The 26,883-nt window shown below is 40.1% G+C and overlaps 1 protein-coding gene across 2 annotated transcripts in view; it reads left to right on the top strand.

The window, feature by feature from the left end:
• The window catches only part of LOC108177021 (protein enabled-like), a 102,629-nt gene that overhangs the window by 49,940 nt on the left and 25,806 nt on the right, over positions 1-26,883 (top strand). The window contains exons 2-3 of one of the 2 annotated variants that reach the window (XM_070048733.1): positions 21,915-22,064; positions 22,186-22,285. The gene's annotated coding sequence lies outside the window, so the exon portion shown is untranslated. The remainder of the gene's footprint in view (positions 1-21,914; positions 22,065-22,185; positions 22,286-26,883) is intronic. The other variant, XM_070048734.1, reaches the window with a different exon arrangement.

Raw genomic sequence — 26,883 nt, forward strand, 5'->3', positions numbered from 1 at the left:
CCCATCCTCGTCTGCCTTCCCAGACACATGAGCAGGAATGCAGGAGCAGAAGTGGAGCAGCTGGAACTTGGGATCCCAACTGGCAGGCACTCTAATATGATATGCCAGGATTGCAGCTGGTCTCTTTAACTCATTGTGCCACCACACTAGTCCCTATAATGCTCTAGTTTTTAAACTAGTTTTTGATAGATAATGATAACTATTCACATACTGTCTTGACTTTTTCTATACAGATTTTCATTCACAAGTCCTATTTCCTCCTTTCAGAACCAAACTCTATCCATGTTGATGTCAATTTCTGTCCATCTTAGCTTCTTTTCAGGGGGTCCCCATGGCCCCCTACTTCTACAGTGTGCTCTGCTCTGCCTCAAAATTGAATTAGAAGATCATGAATCTGCTTATCAACTTTCTCATCCAAGGAACCAATAAAGTGTGAAATAGTCAAGCCTGAGATGGAATTGCTAAGTGAGCCCATGAATCTGTCTAGGAGAACCCCATAAATAACTCCACAGGAGCTATGCTGCATATGCTGGCTTCTTCTGTTATCTTTATGATTCTTCTCTCCTGTCTAACATCTCCTACACACAGACTCACAACTCTTAACCACTCACACACACACAGCCTTTAAGATGCTGGTTAGAGCTATATCTTACCATGGGAGCTCAGTCAGTGTCTCCTGCCAGCAACTGGGATCTGCCCCATCCCTTTGTTCCCATTAGCCCTATTCCCAGGGGATGTGGCCCAGCTATTCCCCTCCCTGGATTAGGTGATACTCAGTAAAAGATATACCTAGTGCCTAAAATATAGTAGAGTTATGAAGTAATTTCTCTCATGTAAGGTAATGGTCACCTGAAGCTCTCTTCCCTCTTGAATCTGAATGAAATCCCTGTCCTGACTGTGCCCCTCTATCAGGAGCCCTCCCTCCAATTTAACAATGCTCTCTGGGAAGGCTATTCCTTTTGTGTTGCTATATCCTGAATATGGTTGAATTTCTACTGGAAATGCAACCAAATTTGGCATTTTGTAATTTTATATGGGTTTTATTTTATACAAGTTGGGAGGCTTGGAGGGCATGGTGGAGGGCTGAGGATGGCAACTATCAACACAGTCCCTTTTTTTAAGATTTTGTTTATTTGAAAGTCAGTTACAGAGAGATAGAGAGACAGAGAGCGAGAGCCAGGTGTACCACGTGAGTGCAGGGACCACCACTTGGGCCATTCTCTGCTGCTTTCCCAGGCATATTCACAGGGAGCTGGATTGCAAGTGGAGCAGCTGGAACTCCACCTGGCACCCATATGTGATGCTGGTCATAGGCAGATGATTAACCTGCTATGCCACAGTGCCAGTCTTTCAACATAGTTATTGCTATCCAGCTCTATCAGTCTCTCCCATCTCTTAGTATACTCCCAGGTGAACTGTCTTGCTGAGCAAAGCTCCATCAACATGTGTGTGGCCTTCACTATTTATAGCACCATCTCAGCCACCAGTTTTGCTTTAAAAATTTGGGGGGCAGGCAGTTGGCATAGCAGTTAAGCTGCCACTTGGAATATTCAAATCCCATATGGGAGTGTCTGGGCTTGAGTCCTGACTTTGATCCCAATTCCGGGTTTCTGCTAATATGCATCCAGGGAGGCAGCAGTGATGGTTCAAATAGTCAGAAATCTGCTACCCACATGGGATAATCAGATAGCATTTCTAGCTCCTGACTATGGCCTGGCACAGCCCTAGCTGCTGTGGACATTTGGGTGGGAACCAGTAGGTGGGTGTTGTCCTTCTCACTGTGTCTTTCAAGTTAATTCAATCAAGAAAGAAAATTTTGAGAAACTTTCTCCTCATTTTCTTATTTCGTGTGCAATTTCTAGTATGATCGGACACTCTATTTCCTTCTCTGTAAATTCCTATTTAACTACTCTCACTCCAACAGCAAAGCATCTCTTTTATTTCCAAAGGTTGCTCTAGACCTGGGCCATTTCTGTCATGCTTTGGTTGTATTGGCCTGGCCCAGAGGTTTGGTCTCTCTCTCTCCAGGTGACCCTGCATGTTTTATTACTAAATGCCCTGTCTGGGAAAACCCTAACCATTGACTGGGACTGGCACAACAAAGCTTTTTCTGTTTCTTAGATGTATGTGCTGAGCCCGAGGCTCTGTTTTCTCCCACATCTACACACAGGGAAGCAGATTAATCAAAAAGATCTTAAGCAGGCACTGTTTGTTTTGCATGAACAAACAGCAATTTCTCTTTGTTTAAATTTAATAGTTAAAAATGAACAGTTCTGGTGATAATTACCACATATTTATATAGGCATTTTACCTTTTAAGTTCTAGACAAACAGCAGTTTAACTCAATTGGATCACATTTGTCAAGTCAAAGGTTAACTATCACTGGCTTTTAAAATTAGAGAAGACAGTGAACTAAGAAAACGTATCCAATTACTAGGCATGTAAGTATGTAAGTATTTTATTGAGGAGCATGAAGACAGAACAAGAAGAAGAGTAGATCAAAGGAAAGGAGTTTAACATTTGTCTATGAATGGTGGGGAGGCACATAAAAAATCAGCATTCATCACTGATACTCACATTTGTGCAGGCTGACTTTGGTCACTGAACCAATAAAATGTGTTTGTCATAGAAGACACTGCAGCACAAACCAAATGTTATAAATTTCACATCACAAAACTAATCCAGTTGGCACAGCACGTACCACACTCTGCGTGGGAATGTCGACAGTGGCATTTTTAATAAGAATATTGTTAATGATAATCTCATGGTTTATAAAATACCTTGCTGGTTTAAGACTCATGCTTTGTTTTAATCCTATTTCTAACCACCACAAGCAGGAATTCTCTTTTGTCATTGTGACAGTCTATTTGCACCTCTCTTTAAAATGTTTTGTAAGTGCAAGGTAAGCAGGTATTTTACTTAGAACTTATCTATATGGAAGCTTCCTACCTACTCCTATTAAATAATTCTAAATAGAAATGCTTGGAAAGAGGCCAAGTTAAAAATTGGAGGCAATTATCAGTTTGGAATTGGAAATAGAGTAGATTACATATAACATCCTTATAAAAATATGTATAGTTATTTTTATTTTAGAAATTTAATACACAATTTAAATGATAAAATTGTGGAAATGGAAGAACTACACAAGTTAGCAACCTGTCCACATTTTGATAGTTAAGTAACAAGTGGTTAACTATGTGCATGAGACCACACAACTAATAGCGGGAACGGAACTACTACCTACAGTCCTAGTAGATTAATATTCTCTGTATAGCCTCAATACTCCAGTAGTAAACAAAATTGATTTGAAACACTAAGCTTCATTGTATTTTAATAGATCAATTTTCCAAATGAAATTAACATATCAATATTTCAACTAGTCAAATAATTGACTTTGTGTGGATATATTGCCGTGTTTATTATATTTTGCATATTTAATATTCAGGATGTTCTTTCCATAGACCTGATTTTTTTTTTTAATTATTTGACAGGTAGAGTTATAGTCAGTGAGAGAGACAGAGAGAAAGGTCTTCCTTCCATTGGTTCACTCCCCAAATGGCCACTATGGCCAGCACTGCGCCAATCCAAAGCCAGGAGCCAGGTGCTTCTTCCTGGTCTCCTATGCGGGTGCAGGGGCCATCCTCCACTGCCCTCCCGGGCCACAGCAGAGAGCTGGACTGGAAGAGGAGCAACTGGGGCCAGAATCTAGCGCCCATATGGGATGCCGGCGCCGCAGGCGGAGGATTAGCTAAGTGAGCCACGGTGCCAGCTCTTCCATAGACCTGATTTTTAATCCTTACAGTTACTCAAGGTTGAGGAAAGGATAAGACATAGACTTTTAATATTTGCATCTTTTATGCTAATTGAGAATTCAAAATATTAACTTCTCTGAGTTTTAATATTAAAGTTTGACCTGAATTATAGACTAATATATTAATAGGGAATATATATTCATTCTCAGATAAGTAAAATGTTTAATCCATTATTCCTAAAATGATTTTTTTATTGTTGTCTTATGGGATTAGGGTGCTGATTCCATTGCCTTAGAAAATACTTTACAATACTCATTGAACAATACTTCATACAAATAATCTTTTTTGAGAATTTGAAATAAATTGGTGACTCTGATAATTAAAAATACAAAGAGCCTTCACATTATCACTTTATTAAATAAAGTCCTCCCAGTGACAGATAAGAGAAACCCAAAATTAAGCTGATAGAAACAACAAAGAAATGTGTTAACTTGAATAACAGAAAGTTTGATTTGGTAGATTTGGCAACTTGACCATGTTATGAAAGATTCTTTGCATTGGTACCTGAAGTGCCACCTTCCTCTTTTGTAGGGCAAATGCTAGCATTATCCCCACTTTACAAATGAAGAAATTTATACACCTTAAATGCTGCCTTCAAGATCACCTCATGGTCTGAGCATGGCTGCCAGTTACACAGTCACTCCCCTTATATGCAGTTTTGCTTTCCATGGTTTCATTTACTCATGGTCAACTGCTGTTTGAAAATATTAAATGGAAACTTCCATAAATAAATTCATAAATTTTTTATTGCCATCCATTCTAAATAGTGTGATGAAACTTCACATAATCCTGCCCAGGATGTGATCAGTCCTTGGTCCAGGGTAGCTCTGCAGTATATACCACTCACTGCTTCACACAGTAGTCATCTCAGTTTTAAGCTGGACTGTCTTACTATCACAGTACTTATGTTCAATAGTTCATACAATATGGCCACAAAATGTTCAATAGTTCATAGTGCTTATGTGTAGCTTAACATCATGTCACAAGGACAGTGCCATTCACCTTACTCCATCTTATCACATAGGCGTTGTATCATCATCATCTAATCACAAGGAAAAAAGGGTGAGCATATAGGATAATGAGATATTTTGAGAGATAGGGAGGGGAAGAGAAAAACCACGTTCATGTAACTTTATTAAATTGTTATAATTATTCTATTTTACTATCAGTTATGATTGTTAATCTCTTGCTGTGCCTGAATCATAAATTAAACTTAAGCATAGGTGTTTATATGTATCTATAGAATGTTGAACCATCTGCAGTTTCTGGCATCCAGTGGGGATCTTAGAACATATGCTTTGTAGATAAAGAGAGATTACTGTAGTCTGCGCTATGTTGTCAACATTCAGTAGAAGAGAGGGACACTGGGCTTCCTGTTGCTCTCTGTTAAGAGAGAGCACAAATTTTCACAGAAGTCTCCACCACACTTCTCACTGCATCTTACCAGCCAGAAAGTAATTCCCATGTTAAATAAATAAATAAATCTTAAGAATAAAAAAGAATTATTTGAAAGGTAGAGTGACAGAGAGAGGGAGAGACAGAGAACTCCTCCATCCACTGGTTCACTTCCAATATGGCCACAGCCGAGGCTGAGCTAAGCTCAAGCCAGGAGCCAGGAACTCCATCCAGGTCCCTCACATGGGTAGCAGAGTCTCAAGCACTTGGGCCATCTTCTGCTGCTTTCCCGGGCACATTAGCAGGGAGATGGATTGGAAGCAGAGCAGCTAGTACTTGAACCGGTGCTCCAATATGGGATGCTGGCATTGCAAGCAGTGGCTGAACCCACTGTGCCACAATGTCACACCCCTCATGTTAATTCTTGTACCAAACACTGGCAAAAGGAAGTAAGGGATTGCTTTTTACACTATCAGGCACACCCTCAAGTCAGGATCAGTCTTCTAAAAATGCACTGGTGCTAGAATCTCTGCGTCCAATAGAGGAGGTCCCAACTGCCTCCCTGAAAAAATATCCTCTTGACTTTCATAATACCACTTTCCTTCTCCTTCTGTAGCTGCCATTTCACAGATGCTTTTGCAATCTACTCCTCCTTTGCCCTCTCTCTAATTGTTGGAATTATGCATGCTTCAATCTTAGATTCTCTCTCTTTACTTTCTTTCTCTCCCTAGGTTATCTCACCTATTCCTATGGCTTTAAACATCACACTAAATTGTTAATCTCACACATAAAACTTTCTTCATTTTTCTTATTTGTTATTTGTTTAAGAGGCATATATATATATATATATATAGAGAGAGAGAGAGAGAGAGAGAGAAAGAAAGGTCTTCCATCCACTGGTTCGCTCCTCAAATGTCCTCAATGGCCAGAGCTGAGCCAATACGAAGCCAGAAGCCAAGAGCCTCCTCCGGGTCTCCCATGTAGGTGCAGGGGCCCAAGCACCTGGGCCATCCTCTACTGCCTTCCCAGGCCACAAGCAGAGAGCTGGATTAAAGAGGAGAAGCTGGGACTCAAACCTGCACCCACATGGGATGCCAGTGACGCAGGCAGAGGCTTAGCCTACCACACCATGATAGCATCGGCCCCCAAAACTTTCTTCTAAGATCCAAATTCATATATACAGTTTTGTTCCATGTGGACCTTCAGCGACTTGGGTTTATTTCACTTTGTGTCTTCTCTTTCCCCCAAAAGAATTATTCTAAACCTTAAACATACATTAGAATCTCTTGGGTCTTCTGAAAACATTGCTAGTTGCTGGGCCCTATCTTTGAGCTCCTGAATCAATTGGTTTGGATTAGAGGCTTAAGAATCTGCACTTATAACATGTTTCTGGATGATGTTGCTGCTGATGATCTGACACTCTGAGACAAATTTCCTAGATTGTTTTCTTCAAATGAAAGTCCAAAGCTGAATCTCTGCCCCAAAGGGAGTAAACCCAGTGTGGATCTCCAAACTATGAGTGGAAATAAACCTCCTTTTTTCATAAGTAGCGTGTCTTAGGTTTTTAGTTATAGTAACAAAAAGCTAACTCAGACATAAAGCTAAGTTAAAATAAGAGGATACTTCTAAAAAGGAAGTATAGAAAATGAACATTTTAATTTACTTTTTACGTGAACACTTCAAAGCCATCATCAACATATTCAATGAGTTAAACTCAACTCAAAACTAAGTATTATAACTGTTATTTAAATACCAATTTATATTTGCATCTGAAAATATGGTTCAAGAGGAACAAGTAGGGGTCTCTTCTACTTAACCCATTGGCAATTTTAGATCCTTAAAGCAATTCTCTAAACAAAGCTCTTAGACAACTCCCCTCCCTTGAAGGAGGGTGAAATTGCTTGCCCTTCCCTCCCAGGCCATTGCCACACAGTCTTACTTGGTGTAGGACATGAGGAGCCATTTGTCTCATTGTATTGCAATGGGAGGAGGCTTATGATGCGGTCACCATGTCTTGGTGGGCTTTTTCCTGTACTTCCTTCCCATAGTCCTTCTGCTTGTATATTCTAACCCTTAAAAACTCTGCTCTTTCCTTGCTTTTCACCCCTGGCTTAAGGCATATGTTTTTTCTTTCTTTCTGTAATCAATATAGAAGTTTATCTCTAGTTCAAGGCATTGGTTTGGAGTTGATATCACTTACTTTCATATCCTCCTGAGGCTCAAGTTGGTGGCCTCCAAGCATTCCACTTAATTCTTTCAATAAACTTCCATTAAACATTGAGTAAGGGGCCGGCGCTGTGGCGTAGTGGGTTAAGCCGCCGCCTGGAATGCCGGCACCCCATATGGGTGATGGTTCGAGACCCGGCTGCTCCACTTCCGATATGGCTCTCTGCTATGGCCTGGGAAAGCAGTAGATGGCTCGAGTCCTTGGGCCCCTGCACCTGCATGGGAGACCTGGAAGAAGCTCCTGGCTCCTGGCTTCAGATTGGTGCAGCTCCGGCTGTTGCAGCCAGTTGGGGAGTGAACCAGCAGATGGAAGACCTCTCTTTCTCTCTCTGCTTCTCCTTCTCACTGTGTGTGTAACTCTGACTTTCAAATAAATGAATAAATCTTTTTTAAAAAATTGAGTAAGTGACAGGCACTATGCCAGAAGCTAAAAAGTCTGTGAAAATGGTGCTTGTCAAACTGTAACATGGATAGCAAAGATTTGTACATTTTGTTTAAAATACAGATGTGAATGTGGAAGTTCTAGGACAGGGCTTAAGGGTCTCTATTTCTTTTTAAAATTATTTTAATTTATAAATTTCCAATACACATGCACCACTTTTACATGTTTATGGGACACAGTACAATATTTCAACACACATACACAGTGTAAATAAATCAAACAAGGCAACTGGGCTTCCATTTCCTTATTTTTTCTTTCTGTTTCAAGTCTACTAACTCCTCTCTTCCAATTATTTATTTAGATATTATATTGTGAACTCTAGTTACCCCCCTGTGCTATGGAACACTAGAACTGGTTACTTCTATCTGACTGTAATTTGGCACCAAGTATCCAACTTCCCACTATGTCACCTCCCTCAACCTTGCCCAACCTTTAGTAATCATTATTCTTAGTTAGATCAAGTACTTTTTAAAGCTTCCTTATAAGAGGGAACATGTGATAACTGTCTTTCTGTATTTGGCTTATTTCACTGAATATATTGACCTCCATTTCTAACTGTTTTTTTTTTTTTTTTTTTTTGAGAACATCAGGGTTTCCTTCTCTTTCATGGCTGAATAATATTCCACTATGTGTAGATACCATATTTTCTTTAACCATTCATCAGTCAGTAGATATCCAAGTTTGCTCCAGATCTTGGCTTTTGTAGATAATGTTGCAGCAAATACAGGAATGCAAGTTATCTCTTTCATATGCTCATTTCATTTCCTTCAGCTATACAACTAGAAGTGGGATATCTGGGTCATAGGACAGATCTATTTTTATTTTTTTGTAGAACCTCCATGTTTTGCATACCAACTGTGTCTAACGATTGCCTTTTTTCCACACACACTCACTGATGTATTTTATTTTTTGTCTTTTTTTGTAGTAGCCATTCTAACTGGAATGTAATGATATCTTTGTGATTTTGATTTTTATATCTTTAATGACTAGTGATGTTGAGTGTTTTTCATGTATTCATTGATCATTGTATTTTTTCTGAGAAATTTGTATGCAGATCCTTTACCCATTTCTTAACTGAATTGTGGGTGTTTTTTTTAGTTCCTTATATATTCTGGATATTAATCCTTTAACAGATACATTGTTTGAAAATATTTTTCTCCCATTCTGTTGGTTGCCTTTTCACTCTATTGATTTGTTTCAATCGAACCTTCCTAATTGAATATAACCTCATTTGTCTATTTTTACTTTTGTTACCTATGCTTTTGGGGTTTTTTTATTTAAAAAAGTCATAGTCTATGGCAATGTCTTACAGCATTTGCCTCACACCCTCTTCATAGTTTCACATCTTACATTTGGATCTTTGATCCATTTTTGAGTTGATTTTTGCACAGAGAGATGGTAGAGGGGTCTTGTTTAAGTGTTCTGCATATGGATAACCAGTTTTCCCACATTTATGGGAGAGACACTATCCTCTTTCCATTATGTTGTTACTATTTTTCCAAAGATCACTTTGCTATAGACATGTAGATTAATTCCTGGGATCTCTAATCTGTTCTATTGATCTGTGTATCTGTTTTGTTTGGAGAATAATAGCTCTGCAGTATGTCTTAAAATTTGGTAGCATGTTGCCTCCAGTTTTGTTCTTTCTGTTCAAGATTGCTTTGACTATTTGGTATTGGCTGTGCTTCTACGGGAATTTTAGGATTTCCTTTTCTAGTTCTGTGAAGAATGTCTGTTTTTTCATTGGAATTTCATTGAATCCACAAATTGCTCTGGGTATTATGGACATTTTAACAATATTAATTCCTTCAGTCCATGAACCTGGAAAGTCATCTCACTTTTTAGTGTCTTATTCAAATTCTTTTATCAGTGTTTCATAATTTTCACATTCTTCATTAACTTTATTCTATTATTTTATATTTTGTAGTTATCATGAAGGAGATTTTTTTTGACAGGCAGAGTGGACAGTGAGAGAGAGAGACAGAGAGAAAGGTCTTCCTTTTCCGTTGGTTCACCCCCCAATGGCCGCCGCGGCTGGCACACCGCGCTGATCCAAAGCCAGGAGCCAGGTGCTTCTCCTGGTCTCCCATGCGGGTGCAGGGCCCAAGCACTTGGGCCATCCTCCACTGCCTTCCCAGGCCACAGCAGAGAGCTGGACTGGAAGAGGAGCAACTGGGACAGAATCCAGCACCCCGACCAGGACAAGAACCCGATGTGCCGGCAGCGCAGGCAGAGGATTAGCCTAGTGAGCCGCGGCGCTGGCCCAGAGATTTCTCTTATAATGTATTTCTTTGAGTCTGTTACTTACATACAAAAATACTACTGATTTTTGTGTGTCGACTTTGTATACTATGACTCAATTTGTTATCAGTTCTAGTAGTTACTTGGTGGAGTCTTGAGTTTTTCTCTATATAAAATTATGCAATCTGTACATGGATAATTTGACTTCTCCTTTCCTATTTGTATGCCTTGTATTCTTTCTCTTGCCTAATGGCTCAAGCCAAAACCCCCAGTACTGTATTCAATAAGAGTGGTGAGAGTTGGCATTGCTGTCTAGTTCCAGATCTGAGAGAAAATGCTTTCAGCTCTTCACCATTAATATGTTATTGGCAATGGGGTTGTCGTATATGGCCCTTATTATGTTGAGATAAGTTCCTTCAATACCTAATTTGTTCAAGAGGTTTTTTTTTTAACATGAATTTTATCAAATGCTTTTTATGCATCTATTGAGAAGATCATATGATTTTTATTCTTCATCCTGTTGACATAATGCATTTTGTTTATTGATGTGCATATGTTGAAACATCCCTGCAACCCTAGGATAAATCCCAATTGATAAAGATGAAACATTTTTCATGTGTTGTTAGATTTAATTTATTAGTATTTTGTTGAGAATTTTGGTGCTGATGTTCAATAGGTATGTTGCTCTATAGTTTTCATTTTTTGTTGTCCAGTTTTGAAATCCAGGTAATGCTATTCAAACAGAATGAGTTTGGAAAGATTTTTTTCTTTTTGGATTTCTGGAATAGTTTGAGAACTATTGTCAATTCTTTCAAAGTTTGGCAAAATTCAGTAGTGAAGTCATTTAATCCTTGGATTTTCTATATTGTGAGACTTTTGATCATGATTCAGTCTCATAATTTGTTACTGGTCTGTTCCAGTTTTGTCTGTCTTCTTGATTCAATTTTGGTAAACTATGTGTATCCAGAAATTTACCCAGTTTTTCCAGGCTTTCCAATTTTTTGGCATGTACTTGTTCATAATTAGTCCCTCATGATCCTTGTGTTTCTGTAGTGTCGGTTATAATATCTCTTCTTTCATCTCTGATTTTATTTATGTGAATTTCCTCTTTTTTTTCTTGTTAGTTTAGCTAAATTCTTTATTTCCAAGATCATTGTTTGGTTCTTTTTCAAGATCTCTATTTTTTGCTGATTTTTTAAAAGATTTTGTATTTATTTATTTGAGAGGCAGGATTACAGACAGAGAGAGGAAGAGACAGAGATAAAGGTTTCCATCTGCTGGTTCACTCCCCAAATGACCACAATCACCCGAGCTGGGCCAACCTGAATCCAGGAACCAGGAGCTTCTTCCGGGTCTCCCATGTGGGTGCGGGGGCCCAAGCACTTGGGCCATCTTCCACTGCTTTCCCAGGCAATAAGAGCTGGATCAGAAGAGGAGTAGCCAGGACACAAACCAGTGCTCATATGGGATGCCAGTGCTACAGGGGAGGCTTAGCCTAGCCACAGCACCAGCCACCTGCTGATTTTAAAATTCATATCCTGTATTGTTTTCCTTTGTTCAGCTGTCTTTATTCTCTCATTTCCCTCTGAGTACTCTTATAATCACTCTTTTGAATTATTTGTCAGGCATTTCATCAGTTTCCTTTCCCCTGGATTCTGTTGCTGTTGCACTATTTATTGTGTTCTTTTGGGTGCATCCTATTGCCTTACTTTTTCATATGTCCTGTGTCCCTACATTGGTAATTGTGCATTTGGGGGATTAGCTGTTTCTATCCTTTTAATATGTGGTTTTAATGGTAAAAGGCTTTTTCCTGAAGATACGTCTTTAAGTGTCAGTTTGGTAGGCTGTTTTGGCTTTATTTGGATGCTGCAGTATATAGTCTCCTCATATTTTCTTTCTTTTTTTTAAATATTTATTTATTTATTTATTTGAAAGTCAGAGTTACACAGAGAGAGAAAGGAAAGGCAGATGGAGAGGGAGAGAGAGGTCTTCCATCCACGGATTCACTCCCCAGTTGGCTGCAATGGCCAGAGCTGCACCGATCCGAAGCCAGGGGCCAAGAGCTTCTTACAGGTCTCCCATGCAGGTGCAGGGGCCCAATGATTTGAGCCATCTACTGCTTTCCCAGGCCATAGCAGAGAGCTGGATCAGAAGTAGGACAGCTGGAACATGAACCGGCGCCCATATGGGATGCCGGCATTGCAGGCAGCGGCTTTACCTGCTAAGCCACAATGCTGGCCCCTCCTCATATTTTCTTTCAATTGCAATTGCTGTCAGTGGCAGTGGGGCATGAGTGTTCCTCTCAAACCCATCTGGGGATTATGGATCTGAACAGCAGCCCATGAGGCAAATTGCAGGATTACAAGGGTGATAGATCTCAGTCCCCTGTGGCTAGGATTGCAGAAATCCCAGCCTAGAATCCTAGAGGGGACCTTTGTTGGCAGGGTCATGTTTGGGGTCATGGTAGCACCACTTTAAAATCTGACAGGGCATAGAAGTACTCCTAGTTCTAGCCTCAGGTCTACACAATGTCTTGGCATTTCCCTGGCTTTTCTTCCCTCCCTCCTCCCCAGATAATTACTCTCTTGGTTTGATGTTGCCTTGGGTTGAGGGAACAGATTCACTTTTATTTGATGTTTTAGGTTCTAATCAAGCTTCTCAGTTAAGTGTCTTCAGTTCTCCAAACCCAGTATGGTATATGTAGGGTCGATGCCTACATATTAAAGACTGCCTGCTGCTGAGATGGGCTTGCAGCCTGAGGCAGCTACAACCAACCACAGGTGATGCTGGCCAAGATAAAAGTCCAATTGACTGGCCGGCGCCACAGCTCACTAGGCTAATCCTCTGCCTATGGCGCTGGCACCACAGGTCCTAGTCCCGGTTGAGGCACTGGATTCTGTCCCAGTTGCTCCTCTTCCAGTCCAGCTCTCTGCTGTGGCCCAGGAAGGCAGTGGAGGATGGCCCAAGTGCTTGGGTCTCTGCACCCACATGGGAGACCAGGAGGAGGCACCCGGCTCCTGGCTTTGGATTGGCAAAGTGCACTGGCCGTAGCGGCCATTTGGGGGTGAACCAACGGAAAAGGAAGACCTTTGTCTCCGTCTCTCTCTCTCTCTCACACACTCTAACTCTGCCTGTAAAAAAAAAAAAAAAAAGCCCAATTGACTGGAACCATGGGTCTTCACTCAGTATTCGGCTGGTCCAGTGACCACTCTATTTTGTATATGCTTAGTTGTGATTTTACCAGATCCAACATGCAGTACTGTGCTCACCTTGGTACTCTGCTCCCCAGTGGGTGGAGTCTTTTTCTTTGCTCTCTGTGATTTGGGGACAGGTGGTAAGGCAATCCTTTGTCCATGGAGGCTGACATTAAGCTGGGTCAGACCTGAGTTTCATAGTCACTGGGCCCTGCACAGTCCCAGGAACAGATTTACATGATGCTGGTAGTGATACAGGCCAAAAGGAGTCTGTCCCATGAACCACCAAGCTCTACCTGATGCCATCACTGAGCTTTCAACACAAAGGTCTAAGGTCAGTGTGCCAACCCACTTTCCAGTGACTGGAGTCCTGCTCTGCTGCCTGTTGAAGGTTAGGGAGGGATGGTTCTCTGCATATGAGTGGGGGCATGTTGGAGGAGATTTGGTATTCAATAATCCTGCTTTTGAACCTGCTTAAATGTCTGTGCAATGGTAACTGTGTCCCTGAAAGAGTTACTTAAACTCTTAATTCAGCTCTTTCTTATTTAGATGAGAGATTCACTTTTATTTGATGCGTTAGGTTCTGATCAAGTCCCTCAAGTCAAGTGTCTCAAAATGCAAATACAAATTTTGGTTTTATAAAATCAGCTGGGTTTAGAAGTAAATCTGATCTCAATAGGGAATTGTATCATATTGGGTTCCTTTTATGCTGTCACTATAATTGAATTGCCTTTTCACCAAAAAGATTATTTTGAACTCATGGAAAATGTCTTAAAAAAATGACAATGGAAGCCCAAAGGACATTCAATACAAAACCAAATTATTAAGGCATTAAAGGATCTAAGTTAAATCCATGAAGGCAAGAAAATTCAAAGCAAGGTTTATGGAACGAAATTCCTTCAGTTTCATGACTCACTGCATGCACATGGCTGCTTTCTTAAACATGTAGGAAGAAGAAGCAATTAAATCACCTCATAGACATAACCCCGTGGGTCTTTAAATCAATGGAGGAACTCAAAATATTGGTAATAGAAACAGGATCTTAGGGCATGAGTTGAATTTTTTTAAATGAAGCTTTTCATCATTACTATTCTCGCATCTTTTCTTTGTTCTTGGTATTTTCCTCAGCACAGTTCTCAAAAGCTATCTTTTGGCCATTAAAATATCACAAAAAAATGAGATTCCATTTCAAGTGCCATCACAATCCAGTTCACCTCATTACTACCTCCTGCTCCCAACCATCGCTGCTCCCTGGATTCTGTCTCATCTTTCTTTTCTTTCTCTCTATCAGCCCATCTTTACAAAAATAATCTTCCTTTGTTCTTTGTACTTGGCCCCTCATAAAACTTCAAATACAGAACCATGTCTTATGTTACTGACTTCCCCATATCTCTCTGTAGTATCCTCATGGCAGTGCATGGCTGTTTTCCACATCCATGTATGCAGCTATTCCAATATGATGAGCCATCAAAGGAGGTGCTCCTGAATCAGTGGGTGGGGAGTAGCTTTTGTCTATTTCATCAGATCATTCGGAGGGCCTTGAACTTGCCAGTAATGTGCTTCACTTTGAGCCCAAAAGCAAATGCTTCCTTTATCTTCCTCTAACAAGGTAAAGTAAATATTCAGGAATCAGTTTCACTTGTAACTCTTCCATAAGTCGCAGTAACCTCTGTCAGCTTCCCAGATTCTCTTTCTATGATAACTAGAGGGTGTTACTGCCTTGTGTAGGTGCCAACGATTTCACAGAACAGCTGTAAGTGTTGAGAAAAACTCTCCTCTCAGTTGAGCTTGGCCACATTTCTGATTCAATCATGTACACAGCTTTGCAATTCAGAATATCAGGCAGAATTTTTTTCTTTTCTCCTTTCCCTTTGAAATCAAAATATTTTGTTAATTGGTAATTCCTCTTGTACAGTTTCAACCCAAGGTGTTAACCTTTCCTTCCCAGCTGTTATCTAGGATACAGAAACCTCTAGGAAGGTAGAAAACACATCTAGATTGTATTTATTTGTATATTAAATCTGCAAGTTAACAGAAATATGCTAATTAACTTTATTACACACAACTTTCAGTTCTATATTCCTTTCTCCACTATGGTTCAATTTATTCAAATGAGCTACTGCAATGCAGTTCTGCATCTTTTTCACAAGATGGCACTACAAGTCTCTAGATTTATTATCAAGCAGGGAAATTCGAGTACAATAGATTCTAAAATTTATAGTTTAAATTACATAAATTATAGTTGAATATTAAAGGGAATATAATAGCAGAAAACTATATGATGATCTAATTTTCTTTAAGATATTTTAACTCCATTTAAAAAAGTAATAAGTGAAAATCAGAAAGAATTCAAGGAAATTGTGTTTTTATTTCTTCCTCGCTTTTAACATATATTAAATCAGGAAAACCTTTTTCTTCTTTAGAGTAATATGATATTTATACCAGTACAGAGATGCCAGAGTTCTCTTTGCTTCTAATTTTTTTTTCTAATTTTTCTAATAATATAGTAAATGTTTACTTGGAGGAGAACCATTTCTTCATTATAAATATATAAAAATGTCAAATTTTTTTTCATTAAATTTATTCTGGGAAGGAAATGGTAGGACTATGAATTCAAATTGGTTTCTTAATATCGTCTTTGAGCATGACTCTATGATCAGTAGATGTTTTTCACAAGCAGATACAAATAATGGAAACAATGGGAGAAAGAAAAGAAAAGGTAAAGAAATTGCCTAATTATTTAAATTCCCCTAAGTCCAAGCCTTGGCATATACATTTCAACTAACTCTATAGCATAAAAATAATAAACAATTATTTAGTTCTCTCTATATGCTGGACTTGATGCTGTATTCCTTAGATTCTTTGAGAACTTAATTCTCAAAGCTCTGTGGATGGTCAGTGTTATCAGCCATAATTTTTATAGAAGGAACTAATACTCAGCAAGATCATTCATCCAATCTTTTATCTATTCAAGAAGTGATTGATTATTGAATGCCTACTATGTGACTTGAACATTTCAGTATAGAACAGCTGGAATTTAAACCCAAAATCTGCTGAGACAAAAGCCCAAGACGCTTTCATTTAATTACTGAATTATAAAGAATCAGTTTCTCAGATAAGCCTATCAGACAATTACATAGTGAGAGAAAAATCTTACTGTAAAAGGAGTAAGCAAATTGACACACCACCATAAACCGCATCAGTCTCTTCCTCTATGCATTTTCCATAACGTTAATTTAAAGCTTCTCTTTGCAGGGTTCATTTGGACAAAATATGATGTATACTTTGAAATCACAACTATTTCACAACCATTTATTAGACACTTCAGAGTAAAAATCACTTTTGTGGAAGAGATGTAAGAGGACTGGAATAGCTTCCTGTCATAGTAGGCTAAGCAGAGGGGAAATTTTCTATATTCCTTCAACAACAACAAAAACACAGAAATTTTAGATGGAACATTTTCAATTATTTTAATAGTATGTAGCCAAACTCAACATGAGAAAAATCTCCAGGTTACATAAATCAAGAAGTTTCAGTGTGAAAAGGAATTAAAGCTGCCATTGTTCATGAAGTACTAGAATACCATAATTGGAGCCCTAATATTTTGCAAAGATAAGACTGAAGGTGCAGAACCTGTGCAAATCAAGAACTTGATTCCCTGCCTAAAATGACTAATGAAGAATTTTCCTGCCACGAGATCAACAGACCTTAAACAAAGCCCAAACACAACCATCTGCCTGCAGATATAGAAGAAACAGTACACAAAGAAGAGTGAAATCCATGCTATAGTGAAACTATCAATATTCACACTACCCACATTATGCAGAAATCTCAAGTTAAAAAATAATATGATAGTTGAAAATCTAAATAGAGGCTTTGCCAAACCACCCTAAGAGAAGTCTCAGGAAAGATAATTCTTATGGAAGATGAAGTCACAAGCAGTAAATAAATGAGGAAGTTTATTGGTAAATAAGAGGTCTAACAAAGTAGATATTCCACAACTCTGATAATAGAGCAAGGTAAAGGAGATTGTTTTTTAAAATTATCTATTTATTTATTTACTTTAAATCCAGAACAGAGAAAGAGGAAGAGACACAGAAAGAGGTCTTCTGTCCTCTGGTTCATTTTCCAAATGCCTGCAACATCCACGTCTAGGCCAGGACAAAACCAGGAGCCAGGAACTCCATCCTGGTCTCCCAGATGGTGGCAAGCACCAGAGTGCTTGAGGTGTCTTCCACTGTCTTCCCAGAAGGAAGCAGTAAGCAGAGAAGCTGGGACTTGAACCATAACTTCAATAGGAGATGCCAGTGTCACAAATGGCAGGTTAACCCGCTGTGCCATGACACCTGCCCCTGAAGGGGATGTTAATATAAATATGCTTGAAACAAACAAAGAGACAGAATTTATTTTAATGGACAAAACATTAAAACTAAAAGAAGTTGTACCATTTATAAATTTCATAAAAGACACAACAATCACTTAAAAAAAGAACATCAACAAACTTCTTTTTTAAAAAAATATTTATTTATTTATTTATTTGAAAGTCAGAGTTACACAGAGAGAGAAGGAGAGGCAGAGAGAGAGAGAGAGAGAGAGAGAGAGAGGTGTCTTCTATCCACTGGTTCACTCCCCAACTGGCCACAACGGCCCTAGCTATGCTGATCCGAAGCCAGGAGCCAGGAGCTTCTTCCCCATCTCCCACATGGATGCAGGGTCCCAAGGACTTGGGCCATCTTCTACTGCTTTCCCAGACCATAGCAGAGAGCTGGATCAGAACTGGAACAGCCCAGATACCAACTGGTGCCCATATGGGATACCGGCACTGCAGGTGGCGGCTTTATCCGCTCTGCCACAGCACTGGCCCCCAGCAAACTTCTTAAATAATAGCTTGCATACAGCGGGAAAATAGTGAATTGAAGGGGGCAGCACAGTGGCTTAGTAGGTTGATCCTCTGCCTGTGGTCCTAGCATCCCATATAGGCGCCAGTTCTAGTCCAGGTTGCTCCTCTTCCAGTCCAGCTCTCTGCTCTGGCCCAGGAGGGCAGTGGAGGATGGCCCAAGTGCTTTGGTCCCTGCACCCACATGGGAGACCAGGAAGAAGCACCTGGCTCCCGGCTTTGGATGGACATAGCGCCAGCCGTAGTGGCCACTTGGGGAGTGAACCAATGGAAGGAAGACCTTTCTCTCTGTCTCTCTCTCTCACTGTCTATAATTCTACCTGTCAAATAAAAAAAAAAAAAAAAGAAAATAGTCAATTGAAAATAAACCTATGAAAGTAAACCAGAACACAGCACAGAGAAATAATAATATAGAAAATGTGAAAGAAGAGTTAAGGGAAGGAAAGTATAGAATGTAGAGTTCTGGATCTGAAAACAGCTAAGAGATTTCCAGAAGTGAATAAAGACATGGGACCTCAAAGTAAAAGGGCGCACATTACTCTGAGAAAGACAAACAAAAACAAATTAATGCTTAGACTTAGAGTGAAATTGCAGGATAAAGTAATCAAACTTGTGAATCATGAGAAAATCTTGGAAGTAACCAGAAAAAAGACAGATTAACTTCCAAAATGGACAATCAACATGAGCATTGACTTTTCATCAACAGAGAAGGGGTGTGTGTGTGTGTGTGTGTGTGTGTGTGTTTAAGTGTTCAAAGGCAATAAGAATACTAAGCTAAACTGTAGTCTAAAGTGAAAGCAAGCTAAATACACTTCCAGGTTTATTTATAACATTGAAAAGAAGCACAAGTTGGCCAACCATGCACACTTTAGTTTTCTTTTGAAATGAAAAGTTACCCAAAGTGGAGGTGAAAACTGACAAGTACAATAAACCTGACTTCTAGTTAAGGGAATCTATAACAGGCCTAGTACTGGAAAGTACTTCCTTCTTACTGTCAGCCCTACTTGTTAGTTGCCTTGTTAAGGTACCTCCTGTTATGTAAAAGCAGACTGAAAATAAGAACAGCTCTTATTTCTATGAGGAAGAGAATGATGGAACCATAGAATTTTAAACTTCAAAATGTAAGTAATGAAAGTTTTTCTTAAGCCAGCGCCTTGGCTTACTAGGCTAATGCTTCGCCTGCGGCGCTGGCCCGGGTTCTAGTCCCGGTTGGGGCGCCGGATTCTGTCCCAGTTGCTCCTCTTCCAGTCCAGCTCTCTGCTGTCGCCCGGGAAGGCAGTGGAGGATGGCCCAATTGCTTGGGCCCTGCACCCACATGGGAGACCGGAAGGAGGTACCTGGCTCCTGGCTTTGGATCCATGCAGCATGCCAGCTGTAGCGGTCATTTGCGGGGTGAACCAACAGAAAAAGAAGATCTTTCTCTCTGTCTCTCTATCTCTCTCTCTCTCACTGTCTAACTCTGCCTGTCAAAAAAAAAAAAAAAAAAAAGAAGAAGAAGAAGAAGAATGTTTTTCTTTACCATTTTGTGTGTAGCTAGCTGTAAACGCAAAACACTGCCTTTTCCCCAGCTGCCATATCTGTATTGGAGCAGAACAGATTATGCAAGTGTGACTTTTGGTATTTTAAATCTGGTACAATCCACTTCTTCCTTGTCTAGATCTGTCCTGTACATTACAGGAAGTTTAGCACCTCTGATGTCCACCCACATTGCCAGTAAATGTCCCACCCACACTAATGATTTTGACAACTAAAAATTCCACCATTTGTTTGGAGGTCCTCTTTATTTCACTGCAGGACAAATTGCTTTTCTTTTCCAGCTACCACCAGAAATACCATAAGCACGGAGGTGATCTAAAAACAGTTCCCATCACTTTCCTTACCCATCCTTTTGTCACATTGCCATTTAAACAAAGCTGCCTGCAACCAGAACAGCAGTCTTGTGCTGATAGGTGTTAATTCACAATCTCTACCCAATTACAGCCAATGCAATCCACTAAATATAAATAATGTTCTCTAATTAATCAAGCATTAAAGTCAGTTCAAGTTATGAAAACTCATGCTGCAGCAGGGAGGCCTGCACCCCTGAGACCTCCACACAGTTTCTGTTCCCTGCCCACTGCCAAATCTGTCAGGTTGTTCTCAGTTCTCAGCCCTGATCACTTGATACAACAGAATACAGGAGATGCTAGGAACTTCAAGGAAAGCTGGACTTTTTCCTGGGGTCATACAGAAGGCTGGAAACCACTTCACAGACTGTCTTTGAATAGAAAAGCTAAGACATGCATATAGCGTAGGATGTTGAGGTATAAGAACTGGAATTGGTCCTCAGTGGTTAAAGCTTCCATTGTCTATGGGAGAGGATGGAGGATGAGGCTGGAGACAGAGGCAAAAAGCTGTTTATGAAAGACCTGCCCTGTATAAGGAGATTTGACTTTATGTAATAAGAAATCCAGAGAAAATGAAGGATTTTTAAAAAGATTTTATTTATTCATTTTGAAAGAGTTACAGGGCATGTGGGGGAGACAGAGAGAGATCTTCCATCCACTGGTTTACTCCCTAGATGGCTGCAATAGCCAGTGTGGGGCCAGGCCAAAGCAAGGAGCCAGCAGCTGCATCCAGGTTTCCCACATGGGTAACAGGAACCCAAAATTTGGACCTGGGCCATATTCTGCTGCTTTTCCCAGGTCATTAGCAGGGAGCTGGATCAGAAGTGGAGCAGCCAAGACACCAACCCATTCGGGATGCCAGTGTCGTAGGCAGTGGCACATCAGCTATCCCCCAGGATTTTAAACACAGAAAATGCTATGGTCTAAATATTTGTGTTCCTGCAAAATTCATTTGTTAAAACATAATCCTCATTACAATACTACAAAGGTGTGGGGGTTATTATGGGATGATTAGACCTTGAAGACTTCACCCACATAAATGGAATATGTGCCCTTACGAGAGAGGCCTAAGGAAGCTTGTTTGTCTCTTTCACCATGAGAAGACACAGTGGAGGGACCATCTGTGTAGAAGAGGTGCTCATCAGACATGGACTTCCCAACCATCCAGAACTGTTGGAAGTAATTCCTATTGTTTATGAATTACCCAATATAAGGTATTTTTATAGCAGCCCAAAAAAACTAAGATGGAAAATATGGCCAACATTTATGAAGAAACTACCCAACCTCCACTACAAACTCAGTTCCTTCTTACCTATCTGTCTCTGTCTCTCCGCTGCGGGGGGGGGGGGGGGGGGTGAACTATATATTCATCTTCCTGATTTCCTTGCAACTTACATGGTCACAGACCTAGTTCTTGCCAATGTGACATAAGAGGAGGTCAAATGCAGAATATTCTAAGATTTTCCCTCTTTTACAAAAGGGACAGGCATGTGAGAGGAGCTCCTTCATCACTCTGTCCTCACCCTTGCTGGGACTCAAGCCCAGACATTTTGATATGAGATGTGAACCTCCCAAGTGGCATTATAAGTGCTACACCAAGTGCTCAATTCTGATTTTTTAACATACAACATGCCATCAGGGTGTTATCATAATCCTGGGTCATTTTAAAAATTAATGAAATCATGCTCACATTCTTGTCATAAAGTATGTGTAATTCACATGAGTCATGAAATGCTAATGTTTCCTGGTTCCCTCTTTCCTTTCCAGGGAAGCAGTCTGCATTCTGTTTTAGGGTTACCAGGTTTGATCTTCCATTTGTAGGTGTGCTCCCACTGTGGCTACCCAAGAATTCTGCTAATCACCACCTGGGACTCTGGCCCATGGTCAACTCAATAAGCAGATGCTTTCTCCCCTGAAGCCGCCATGTTTTTTGGTCTCTATCTCTTCAGACAAGCACACCACATTGTGCAGGTAAGTGCAACTTTTTCTGCTGGAGTGCTAGCAGAATAGAAGCTTCTAGCTTCATAAAATATGTATTTGGCATCAAAATGAAGGGCACTACCTTCACAAGCAAGTTTGTCTTCCTTCACAGCTACTTTCTCTGCATGGAGAGTCAGTCATGCTCCCCTCTTCAGTTCTCTTCACCTGGAATGGCACTCCCCCCTGCAGCCCCGGGAACACTCCTCACCTTTGTAAGTAAGAGATCCCATTTCTGGGTTCTTTTCTTCTTCCCATCATATACTACCCCAAATATGATTTGGGTAGATGATTAGGACTGGGTTCTACTTCCATGTCCAAAAGTGGACACAGATTCTCTACACTGAGTTCCTCTTCTGCATTCCTACTCATTTCTTCACCTGTAACAAGCAGACAATAATAATACCTATCTGCCAGACTGGGTAGGAAGATTAAGTAATAGCTCATAGCTTGTATAAGGGTCAGACACACAGATATAACTACAGATGAGTTTGTTTCAAAATAATAGTAATGTGCCATTCCTTTGACTAACATAGGTAATTAAGACGAGTTTATCTCTCAGTGACAAATGTTAATTTTTTATGATATAGAATGGTAAAGTCCTGTCCTGGAGCAATTACTTTGTTTAAACAAATGAATAAATAATCACTAAGGTGTTAAAGTGGCACTATTCTGAAGAGCAAAAAAAGAAAAAAGAAAAAGAAATATGGGGAAAAAGCTGAGACTAGAAAAGGGCATTAGATTATCTAAAACATAACACAGAAAATAATGAGATTAAAAGTGAAATAAGAGAATGCAAAATATAGTAATAAAACATATTACAGAAGAACAAAGAGAAAAAAGAAGAAAACCAAGTTGCTTGTTCTATTAAGCAAGTCTCAGACTTAATGGATCTAGTTTCCTGTGGGTTATGGCCAGAGGAAAATTAACAGCTTAGGTAACAGCCAATCCTCACTGGAGGCAGAGGTCCAGAAAATTGCCAAGGCAATAACAGCTATTTATGACATTCTGAAGAAGGGATATTGGGAATTTCTTTTTAGTAAGCAGCTAAGACTATGGTAGAACACCATCCCATGGTGGAAGTGAGGAATGGAGTGTGTCCAAACCCCACCAGAAATGTAGTCAGCAGCAACACAAACATAAGGGGTGCTCCCAGTGACTGTTGAAGTCAATTGAGTTGACAGATAAGAGATATAAGAACAGTAGGGAAAATGTGGAACTAAAATGAGAAGCAAAAGCAGAAGCTCTGGGCTTTACAGCCTCAATAAAGAAGGAACACTGCTTTTAGTGCCAAAAGAATACTTGGCTTCAAATCCTGCCCATATGCCACTGGACCAGTCACTAAAATCCTCTGGGCCTCAGCTTCCTCACCTGCAAAAGGCAGTGATCTAAGAAATTTGTTGGGAATTTAAGGGAAGTCTTAAATTTAATTAAAGCCTCTGCCTGTTTTATAGTAAATACTCTATGAATTTTAGACCTCTCCCCCTTTCTCTAACTGCATATGAAACTATTTCTATAATGGAGAATTTAGGATATTATTTTCAATTAGAATAAAAATTAGAAAGCATGAGACTCAAAGAAATTTAAACGACGTTGTGTTTAGATGACAATTAAAAGTGAAAGCCGGTGTCACAGCTCACTAGGCTAATCCTCTGCCTGCGCCGCCGGCACACAGGGTTCTAGTCCCGGTTGGGGCACCGGATTCTGTCCCGGTTGCCCCTCTTCCAGGCCAGCTCTCTGCTGTGGCTAGGGAGTGCAGTGAAGGATGGCCCAAGTGCTTGGGCCCTGCACCCCATGGGAGACCAGGATAAGTACCTAGCTCCTGCCATCAGATCAGCGCGGTGCGCCAGCCACAGCGCGCAGGCTGCGGCGGCCATTGGAGGGTGAACCAACGGCAAAGGAAGACCTTTCTCACTGTCTCTCTCTCTCACTGTCCACTCTGCCTGTCAAAAAAAAAAAAAAAGTGAAAAGAAAATGAAATGGGTCTTAGGTATATTTCAGCTTTCTGAAAAATCAAAGAATTAGGTTACCAAGCATAACTTTACATGATGTATGTATTGTTATTTTTAGATAAACCATGGATATGACTGTCTTTATATTAATAATAGGTTTTATAATACTTTATTATTGTTAATAATAATATCAAACTCAAACTCATTGATGAATTTCCTAAATCATATCTTCACCTGAAAAACTCAGGCATCTCAATCTTCACATGTTCAAAACCCACGTCCTGAGTCTCTCAACACACAGATCTTTGTAGGGGTTCCTCAGTATATGTACTACGTGGTACCATATACATATATCAAACACCAAACACAAAGGTATTCTTGATTTGTTTGTTCCTTTAGCCACTACATCCAATTCATCTTCAAGTCCTTTACAATTTTATTTCTAAAACTTGTCCATTATTCTTCATGTCTTTTACCACTTCTGCTCCCAGCCACTATTCTAGTGCAATAGGTTTCCACTCAGCTTATGCGTTCTTAATTACTATCTATTCCTCACACAACTAAGAGAATGATCTTTTGAAAACAGGAATTAATGGACACCATTTGGACCTTAAAAGACTTCCGTGAGCTCCCTTTGAATTCAGAGTAAAATTCCACTCCTTTCCAGTGTCTGCAAGGCCCTAAATGATCTCACCCACAACTACCACTTCCTCATCTTACACTGCTTCTACCAGGCTCACCAATCTCTGACATTTCTAGAACATTCCATAGCCTTTTTAATTTCAGGGCTTTTGTGTTTGCTGTTCCCTTTGTCTGAAAAGTTCTCTCCCAGCTTCTGATAGAGCTGACCCCACTCTTCCTCCAGACAAGCCTCTTTTGAACATCCAGTGTAAACATTTCCTCTTTACTTTCAATCACCATTACAACATGCAATTATTTAATGATTTATTGCTGTAGCATTTACTTATCTGTCTCTCCCACTAAAATTTAGGCTATATTAGGGTAGAGACTGTGTTTATCTTACTCTGTCGTGTATCCCTTGCATTAGGTCCTTTACTAGCACCTATTAGATGTTCAATACCTATGTGTGAAATGAATGAACCTGTAGTCTCTTGCTGTTAAGAATATGTGTTTTAAGGGGAAAAAGTTAGCCCCCTCCCCCGAGATTGCAATCAAAAGTTTTTTCCTTCTTTAATTTTCTTATCATATTTTAAACATTTGCATTTTGTTGTTTTTGTGGTTATTCAAGCCAAACATGAAGATTACTTTCTCCCACAGTAATTAGCTCCTTCTGGGAAAACTTCATAGAAAAATTCTTTGTGGTCTTGCCCAATCTGAGCTCTGGACTTATGTTAATTTTTTTATTAAATCTTATCCCTTATATTACATCTCAACTGGCAAAAATGCTGATTGACAGCTTAAAATCCATGTCCCTCTCTTGGAGTGGGAATTGATACAGGGATTAGGAAACCCCAGCACAGGGTAAGAAATCCAACTGGCTGCTATAAATCTGAAGTCCTAAAGAACACCCAGGCCAGATGGTTTAAACGTGCCTCTTTACTAATAGCTTAGCACAAAGAAGAAAATACCTCCCTTGCTAGGTACCATGTTTCAAATGGTTTTAGAACTGGGAGTTAAGGTAATGAGAACCAGGTGAATAAATATAAATTTTTCTTGTTGAAAATGCAGGTGGTATTTTCAAGTGCAGCTGCTATGATTTGGGGGAAGAATTTTTTTCTAATTTTACTATTTTGAAACTTGATTTTTTCTTTGGAAAAGTTTGAAACAGTATATAAGCACCAGATGTTTGGATAGTTATTAATACTGACATTATCATTTGTATTAGTTACCTATTGCTGCGTAACAAATCACTCCCAAAACCTGATGGCTTAAAACAGTTTCTGTAGGTAGGATTCTGGGCGTGGCTTAATGAGATTCTCTGCTCAGGCTCTCACAAGCTTGCAGTCAAGGTGTCAGCCGGTCTGCAGGAATCTCAAGGCTCTAATGAGGAAGGATCTACTTACATGCTCACCCATGTGGATGTTGGCAGAAATTAGTTCTAGATGGGCTGCTGGCTGGGGGCTGCACTTAGTTCCTGCCCTCTGGAGGGCAGATCGCAAAGCAGCAGCTTTCTTCATCAGAGCAAGTGAGGAGGAAGGCAAGAACGAGTGCCAGCAAGTGACTGAAGTCAGTCATTCATAATCTAATCTCCGAATGGCATCTCTTCAATTTTGCCACATTCCTTTTTTTTTTTTTTTTTAGAACCAAGGAACCAAGTCACCAGATCCAACATACACCCAATGGAAGGAGATTCCTGTAAGGGAGTTAACCCATAGGAGGCAGGGATTATTGGGGGCCATTTTTAAAAGTCTACATATTTTAGGTAAACTGAGGCAATATCATACTATCCTTAAAAGCACAGGCTTTGAGAAAAGTAGAGATTGAATACCAAAATCTATTATTTACTACAAGTGTGACTAGACACATCTTTTAACCTATGCAAATTCCCATTTCTTTTTTTTTTTTTTTTTTTTTTTTGACTGGCAGAGTGGACAGTGAGACAGAGAGACAGAGAAAGGTCTTCCTTTTTTTCCGTTGGTTCACCCTCCAATGGCCGCCGTGGCCGGCGCACTGCGCTGATCTGAAGCCAGGAGCCAGGTGCTTTTCCTGGTCTCCCATGCTCCCATGCGGGTGCAGGGCCCAAGCACTTGGGCCATCCTCCACTGCACTCCTGGGCCACAGCAGAGAGCTGGACTGGAAGAGGAGCAACCAGGACAGAATCCGGCACCCCAACCAGGACTAGAACCCGGTGTGCCGGCGGCGCAGGCAGAGGATTAGCCTATTGAGCCGCGGCGCCAGCC

The sequence above is a fragment of the Oryctolagus cuniculus genome, chromosome 9 (genome assembly GCF_964237555.1).
Source record: "Oryctolagus cuniculus chromosome 9, mOryCun1.1, whole genome shotgun sequence".
Taxonomy (NCBI): domain Eukaryota; kingdom Metazoa; phylum Chordata; class Mammalia; order Lagomorpha; family Leporidae; genus Oryctolagus; species Oryctolagus cuniculus.